The 8483-nt window shown below is 39.3% G+C and overlaps 1 pseudogene; it reads left to right on the top strand.

Annotated features, from left to right (window-relative positions):
- Positions 1-2634: 2634 nt before the first annotated feature.
- On the top strand, positions 2635-7665 carry LOC131807233 (large ribosomal subunit protein eL14-like; annotated as a pseudogene).
- The last annotated feature ends 818 nt before the right edge of the window (positions 7666-8483 follow it).

Genomic DNA, 8483 nt, shown 5'->3' with positions numbered 1-8483 from the left:
ATGATACCAGGACTCAAAGAGAAGGTAAGACGTGTGTCCAGAATCACAAGTCAGGTGGGGATGCTAAGAAACAGTACCCATATTAAAAACCAGGGCCTTGATGCCCAATGCCAATGGTGGGTGGTGGCCAATTCCTACGCATCAGAGCCAGTTTTTGCCTCAATGGCCTCCAACTCCCTCTACACCAATATATTCACTGCCAGGAAACATGTCAATCACTCCTCTGTTGTCTACTCTCCTATCTTAGCATCAGTCTTCCCTCTCAGTTTGGCTAAGGGTGTCAAAACCTGTCCCGAGATGCCATTCTCTCTCTACTCTAGACTCATGTTTCCTGAAGCCTTGATTTTCTACCTAAAATATTTATTTTGCTACTAAAGAGCCTGTGGACTCCCTTTTATCTCCTTGTACAACTCCACTAGTTCCAGGACTCAGCAAAAACTCCCCTTGGATCCCACTCATACCCATAATTTCTGACTTCTCTTCCTCAAACCTCTTTTCTGTTGACAACTATTTCTATGCAGGCACACTGGTGTCATTACACAATGACATTCCTTTCCATTCCTTCCAGATTCCCTTTCATTCCAAAATGTTGTCTGTATACATTTTCCTAGGTCATATTTTATGTTGGTAATGAAAAAATCTTTTAAACTGGTGATTTTCTATCAGCTCACCTGTTTCCTCTCATATCCTTGAAAATAGAAGCAGTTCTAAATCATAGTGAAATGCACATCCTTTTATGAGGCTAATATTGACCCATGAGGAGAAAAATCAGACACTGGGGTAGAAAGCTTTGCTCCTTCTCTATGGAAAAGTCCCTCTCGGAGTCTGGTCGATTAAATGCTCTCTCATTCCCTCTCTTTCTCTCCCTGATTGTCTTCAAGCTGGGAAGGTGGCTTCTCTTATAGTGAGAATCCCTGTGTGAGTTTGTCTCCAAGGCCATGTCTTCTTTGTCATCTCAACTTTACATGACACATTCTAGGTAGAAACTGCCATAGTTTCTTGGGGCGCCTGGGTGGCTCAGTCTGTTAAGCTTCCAACTGTTGGTTTTAGCTCAGGTTACAATCTCAGGTGAGATTGAGCCCCACATCAGGCTCCAGTTCAGCAGGGACTGCTTGGGATTCTCTCCTGTCCCTCTGCCCACCCGTGTGTGTGCACGTGTGCACACACAACAGTCTCTCTCAAATAAATATCTGTTTTTAAAAATAAAATGCCACAGTTTCTCTCTAACATTTCTCTTTTCTTGGTCTCCCTTATTTCATAGTACTTAATTGTCTTTATTTTTCCTTTTGGCACTCAAAGAGCTGAAAAGACTCCATTTTTCCTCAGAAAATAAAACACTTCCTGGGGCACCTGGCTAGTTCTGTACAGGGATAAAAAATATAATACTTCTTAGTCACTTCCTTGGCACATCAGAAATTATTACCAGCCCTCACAGTTATCCATACTTATAGCCTGTGATCTTCCTTCACAAAGGACACCAGGATCACTTTATACTTTCATTAACTTCAAATACTTTTCCTCCCAAGATTCTACACTGTTTCCCTTCTCATTTCAAAATTTATCCAAGAAACTTCACAGATGAATGTTTTACAAAGACACAATTAAAGTTTCTCCTAAGGGCACCTAGCTGACTCAGTGGGAAGAGCATGTGACTCTTAATCTTGGAGTCCAGAGTTTGATCCCCACATTGGAGAATAGATATCAGAAATACATACATACATACATACATACATAGTTTTTAAAAAAGAGAAAAGAAAGTTTCTCCAAAATCTGAGGATTTTTCCCTAAGGTTTGAAGCTTAATACCCAATTTCCTCATTTTCAGAAAGATAAACAGCACTGAAATTGTGTGAAATTAATTCCTTTAAATCCACATCCTCGTATGTATAAGTGTCAGACCTTAGGAAGTCTTTCCTAGATTACACCTTGGTCACCTGTCTTGGGCCCCAGAGATTCCCTGAGAACTACCAACATTTTGCCAGGAAGAAAAAAAAAAAAAAAAAAAAAACCAAAAACAAAACAAAAAAACCTCTACTGACCATCAGATCCTTTTTAAGAGGAATTTCTCTACTTTGATGATACCTTAGAACCACCAGAAATCTTCAGAACTAGTGATAATTCAATCCCAAACTTCATCAAGTGAGAATCTCTGAGAAACTATACTCATTAGTATAGTCATCTTTAGGCAGTTCCAAGCTGCAGCCTGGGTGCGACTCACAGTGACTGAAGTCTCCACCTGCCTGGAGCATTATGAAGTGGATATGGACTAAAGTGTCCCCTGCACTCAGGTGCAACCTCATGGCAAAGCCCAAACTGTCCTCTGAGACAGCAGATCTCAACCCAGCCTACATGTTAGAATCACCAAGGTAGTTTTTCAAAACACAAATGCCAGGACCCAGCCCAAAATAATTAAATCTGAATCACAGGGGTTGGCCTTTGAAATGCCTTCAGCTGATGCCATTGTAGAATCAGCACTGGGAAGCTGTTTCATAGCTAAATTCACTTGTAGGCAGGATCCATGATTTTGCTGAGTTGATAAACTAGTGGGAGAGATACACTTTGCTAGAAGTATGTTGACCTGTAGAAAGTGTCAGTCAAGGTTGGGGACAGAAGGACAGGGAAACGTCTCTGAGGGATGTCGTTGTCTGGGCAGACCTCTATGAACGGGGTGACTCCCAGAGACCCAAGTGAGCAATATGAGCCAACTTGATGAGAGCACTAATGGAGGATGGAAGAGGAGGGGTCACCTCCATTACCTGAAATAGTGGCAAGACCGCCCAGCCGCTTCAAACACTGCCAGAAGGAGAGAAGGGCAAGCACATTTTAGCATTCTGGGACCTCCTGACACTCCTGAACTCCAGCAGGGCAGATAAAGCACTAGCTCTCTGCAGGCCCTTTGGCTATGGAGAAGACCCAAGAATAAACCTGGAGGTGAGTTGAGAGGCAGCCTGCTTCCTGGTCGTTTGTAGGAGGATTGCCGGGTTGTGTTCATTCTATTTCATAAACATTTTTATAGCTGTTAAAATTTGTGTCCTGCAAACTTCTCTGTTCTTTACAAATATGAACTGTTCTCACCCCTCCTAGCAAGCCTGATAAAAGATGTTATTACTATACTTATTTTACAGAGAGAAAAACTGAGGCATGGCACGGTAATTACCTTGAACAGGGATCCACAGGTGTCACTGCAGAGATGGGAATAGAAACCCAGCACTATGGTACCTTAAGAGCAGTCCTATGCTACTTCTCAACTGTTTGGTGGTATGTCCTTCACAAATTCCTGATTTTAAGGGAATTATGTGTCTTATTTGACATTTTATCTTTGTTATTGTAATTTTCAATTCTGGAAGATCCACTTAGATTTTGTCTTACTATCTTGTTATGCTCCTATTTCCTTTTATGTTTAGCCATAGAAAGTCCATTCCTCATGCCTGTTTTTAAGTCCTTCTATACCAATTCTATCTCTTTGGGGTGGTGGTGGTGGTGGTATTAGGTGTCTATTGGTTGACTTCTCTGTTAGTGGTGAATTCTATTTGTTTCACTGCACACCTGGTAAATCTAGGTAAGAGACCAGCACTGCACATTTTAAATAGTTGAGTGCTGAGTATTTTCTGTTCCTTTAAATAAAGTTGGGCTTTGTTCTTTGATGGCATTATTTGGAATATTAATGCTTTGGAGAATTGTTTCGAATATGTGTCAACTGGGACTGGAACAGGCTTCAGTCTGTATAATTTGGCCTCACTGCTGAGGCAGTTCCCTCAGAGAGCTCTGTTTCAATCCCCTTGCACTCAGGGTCTTTGCCCTTGGCTGCCTGGGACAGAGGTTCTTCCTGGGCTTGAATGACACCAGGGAGCTATTTATATTCTGAGTATTTGAATACCTGCTTCAAGGTGTTTTTGTCTGCATGAAGGTTGACTTTGAAGACAGAGTTTCACCTGAAATTCTCATCTTACGAATTTTTTTTTTTTTTCAGGTTTTGCAGTTTTATTTTTATTTTTATTTTTTTTTATAATTTTTTTATTTTTTATAAACATATATTTTTATCCCCAGGGGTACAGGTCTGTGAATCACCAGGTTTACACACTTCACAGCACTCACCAAATCACATGCCCTCCCCAATGTCCATAATCCCAACCCCTTCTCCCAAACCCCCTCCCCTCGGCAACCCTCAGTTTGTTTTGTGAGATTAAGAGTCACTTATGGTTTGTCTCCCTCCCAATCCCATCTTCTTTCATTTATTCTTCTCGTACCCACTTAAGCCCCCATGTTGCATCACCACTTCCTCATATCAGGGAGATCATATGATAGTTGTCTTTCTCTGCTTGACTTATTTCGCTAAGCATGATACGCTCTAGTTCCATCCATGTTGTCGCAAATGGCAAGATTTCATTTCTTTTGATGGCTGCATAGTATTCCATTGTGTATATATACCACATCTTCTTGATCCATTCATCTGTTGATGGACATCTAGGTTCTTTCCATAGTTTGGCTATTGTGGACATTGCTGCTATAAACATTCGAGTACACGTGCCCCTTTGGATCACTACGTTTGTATCTTTAGGGTAAATGCCCAATAGTGCAATTGCTGGAAACTTAAAGAAAAACTATTCTGACACTTGTTAAAACAGTATAGAAGATTTTATTCAAGACTATAGTTAAGAGCTCTCTATTCAAGTCTCGTTAAAACAGGGGTACATGGGTGGCTCAGTTGGTTAAACATCTGCCTTCAGCTCAGATCATGATCTCAGGGTCCTGGAATTGAGCCCCCACATTGGGCTCCCTGATCAGGAGGGAGCCTGCTTCTCCTGCTTCCAATGTTTGTGTTTCCTCTCTCACTGTCTCTCTTTCTGTGTCAAATAAACTAAACTCCTTAAAAAGAAAGAAAAAAAAAAAAAACAGGCTTGTTAAAACAGTAAAGGAGACTTTATTCAAGACATCAGGAGTAAAGAGATAAAACTCCAAATAAAACAAGTAAAAGTCGGGGCACATGGGTTAAGCCTCTGCCTTCAGTTCAGGTCATGATCCCAGGGTCCTGGGATCTAGCCCTGCATCAGGCTCTCTACTCAGCAGGGAGTCTGCTTCCTCCTCTCTCTCTCTCTCTCTGCCTGCCTCTCTGCCTACTTGTGATCTCTCTCTCTGTCAAATAAATAAAATCTTTAAAAAATAAATAAATAAAAACAAGTAAAAGTAGAGGGTGAGGATACCCAGGGAGAGTATAAGGAACTTAACTCTGTATTAAGGGTGGATAATTTCTCACTAAACTGACTCAGCAGGATTTGTGATAAAGGTAAGCTAAAGTCAAGTCTCCCTCGAAAAAAAGAGCTCAAAGAACCTAACTAAAGTTTGGTTAAAAAGGCCTACAAGTAGAAAAATATGAATTGTAAGAATTAATATTGTTAAAATGTCCTTATTACCCAAAGCCATTTATGGATTCAGTGCAATTTCTATAAAAATGCCAGTGACATTTTTCACAGGAGTGGAAAAACAATCCTAAAATTTATGTGGAACCACAAGAGACCCCAAATAACCAAAACAGTCTTGAGAAAGAAGATGAAAGCTGGAGGTGTAACACCTCCTAATTTCAAACTATAGAACAAAGCTGTGGTAATCAAAACAGTATGGTACTGGTATGTGAAAAAACACATAGACCAATGGAACAGAACTGAGAGCCCAGAAATAAACCCTTGCATATATGGTCAACTAATCTTTGACAAGGGAGCCAAGACTACTTAATGAGGAAAGTATAGTCCTCAATAAAAAACAAATTATGTTAGGAAAACTGGATAAATAAATGATGTTAGGAAAACTGAATAACCACATGCAAAAGAATAAAATGGACCCCTATTTTACATCACTCACAAAAATTCACTCAAAATGGATTGAAGACCTAAAGATGAAAACTGACCATAAATCTTCTAGAAACCTGTTGAAAAAGCTTTTTGACTTGGTCTTGGTAATGATTGTTTATTATGATCCCTACAACAAAAATAAATAAGTGGGATTGCATCAAACTAAAAAGCTTCTGCACAGCAAAGGAAATCATCTATCAAATGAAAAGGCAACCTACAAAGTTCCAAATCACATATCTGATAAGGGGCTAATATCCAAAATATTTAAAGAAGTCATACAATTCAACAGAAAAAAAAATTAAATGGGATTGGGAGGGAGACAAACCATAAATGACTCTTAATCTCACAAAACAAACTGAGGGTTGCTGGGGGGAGGGGGTTTGGGAGAAGGGGATGGGATTATGGACATTGGGGAGGGTATGCGCTTTGGTGAGTGCTGTGAAGTGTGTAAACCTGGTGATTCACAGACCTGTACCCCTGGGGATAAAAATATATGTTTATAAAAAATAAAAAATTTTTAAAAAATGGCAGAGATTCAATAGACATTTTTCAATAGACCTGCAAAGAAGGAACAGGTACATGAAAAGGTGCAACTTTACCAATTGTCAGAGAAAAACCACAAATGAAAACCATGTGGAGATATAACCTCATCTCTGTTAGAATTGTATTATCAAAAAGACAAGAAAGAAAAAGTGTTGGCAAGAATGTGGAGATAAGAAAACTCTCGTGCACTATTTGTGGGAATGTAAATTGGTTCAGCCATTAGAGAAAACAGTATGGGGCTTCCTCGAAAAATTAGAAAATAGAAATACCACAATTTAGCAATCTTTCTCAATACATATCCAAAGGAAGTGAAAACAGAATCCTGAAGAGATATCTGCCCTCCCACATTCATTACAGTATTATTCACAGCAGCCAAGATATGGAAATAACCTGAGTGTCCATCAACAGATAAATGGATAAATATGTGGGGAACATATGTATATATACATATATGTGTACATGTAACATTCCATTGTATATACACCCATATATATACAACGGAGCGTTATTCAGCCATGACAAAGGAAATCCTGTCATCTGTAACAACATGATGAAACTTAGGGCATGATGCTAAGTGAAATGTTAGAGAAAGACAAATACAGTATGAAGTCACTTACAAATGGAATATAAAAAAACCCAAACTCCTCTTGCCCAACGCTGCCACAACAGTGTTCAGGAGCTTTGTGGCGGTTGGCCAGGTGGTCTAATCTCCTTTGGACTTCATGAGGGTAAGGTGGTTGAGATTATAGATGTTATTGATCAGAAAAGGCCTTTGGTTGATGGACCCTGCACTCAGGTAAGGAGTCAGGCTTTGCCTCTCAAGAGCATACAGCTCACGGACTTCAAGGGTCCACACGATGCCAGTCATAAGTGTGTCTGACAAGCCTGGCAGAAGACAGATATCAGTACAAAATGCGCAGCCACAGGATGGGCCAAGAAGATGAAAGCCAGAGAAAGGAGAGCCAAGATGACAGCTTTTGATTGTTAAAAATCAGGAAGGCCAAGAAAATGAGGAACAGAATAATCAAGTTTGAAGTTAGGAAGCTACAAAAAAAGCAGCTCTCCTGGAATTTTCTTCCAAAAAAAGCACCCTCTGCTAAGGGTGCAGCTGCCACAGCTGCTGTAAAGGTTCCAGCAAAAAAGGTGGTCACTGCAGACAAGAAGGCTCCAGCCCAGAAGGTTCCTGTCCAATAAGCTGCAGGCCAGAGGCAGCCTCTCCAAAGACTCAGAAAGGTCAGAAAGCGCCAGCCCAGAAAGCACCTGCTCCAGGCATCTGACAATGTCTTACCCATAAAAGTGTAAGAAGTTATTTTTCTTTCTCTCCCCCTCTCTCTCCCTCTCTCACAAACACGTGTGTGTGTGCATCAAACTCATAATAAGAATAGTGGTTACCAGGAGCTGGTGGGTAGGAAAAAATGGGAGATGTTAGTTGAATGGTATGAACTTCTAGTTATAAAATGAGTAAGGTCTGGGTAATGAAGGTACAGCAGATGATTATAATTAAAAGTACTATATTACGTACTTGAAAGTTGCTAAGGGAGTAGATCATAAATGCCGGACAACAAAAGAAATAGTAATTACTTGACATGATGGAGATGTTAGCCAACATTAGTATGGTAATCATTTCATTTTATATGTGTATGAAGTCAACATATTGTATACTTTAATCTTACACAATATTATATGTCAAATATATCCCAAAGCTTAAAAAAATAATCTTTGATGGAGGTAGTCTGTCAAAACCATCAGAAAATTTATTCTCTAACTTTTAAAGACAATGTCACTTTTCATTCACAGTAGATGATAAATTGAGTCCAAAAACAAAATGCTATAGGTAAATGAGATCTTAATGAATACATATTAAAAGCAAAAATAGTTATAATTATCAAGATGGAAAATTGAACTTGTCTAAAGTGTTTAGATATACAAGAATCAATTATTAAAAGGGTTTAATTTCTCTTAAAATTATCATGAAATTATAACATTAGCATTGCTATTTGTTGACATTTTCTTATGTTAGATTTTCATTTTTCTATGAAAAGCTAATTTCATTAGAGCTATAATTGGCATCTTTAATAAACTCAAATCTAGGTCT

Source organism: Mustela lutreola, chromosome 1, assembly GCF_030435805.1.
Source record: "Mustela lutreola isolate mMusLut2 chromosome 1, mMusLut2.pri, whole genome shotgun sequence".
NCBI classification, from domain to species: Eukaryota; Metazoa; Chordata; class Mammalia; order Carnivora; family Mustelidae; genus Mustela; species Mustela lutreola.
Note: the sequence above shows the minus strand (reverse complement) of the source record. Positions and strands in the feature narration are given on the sequence as shown.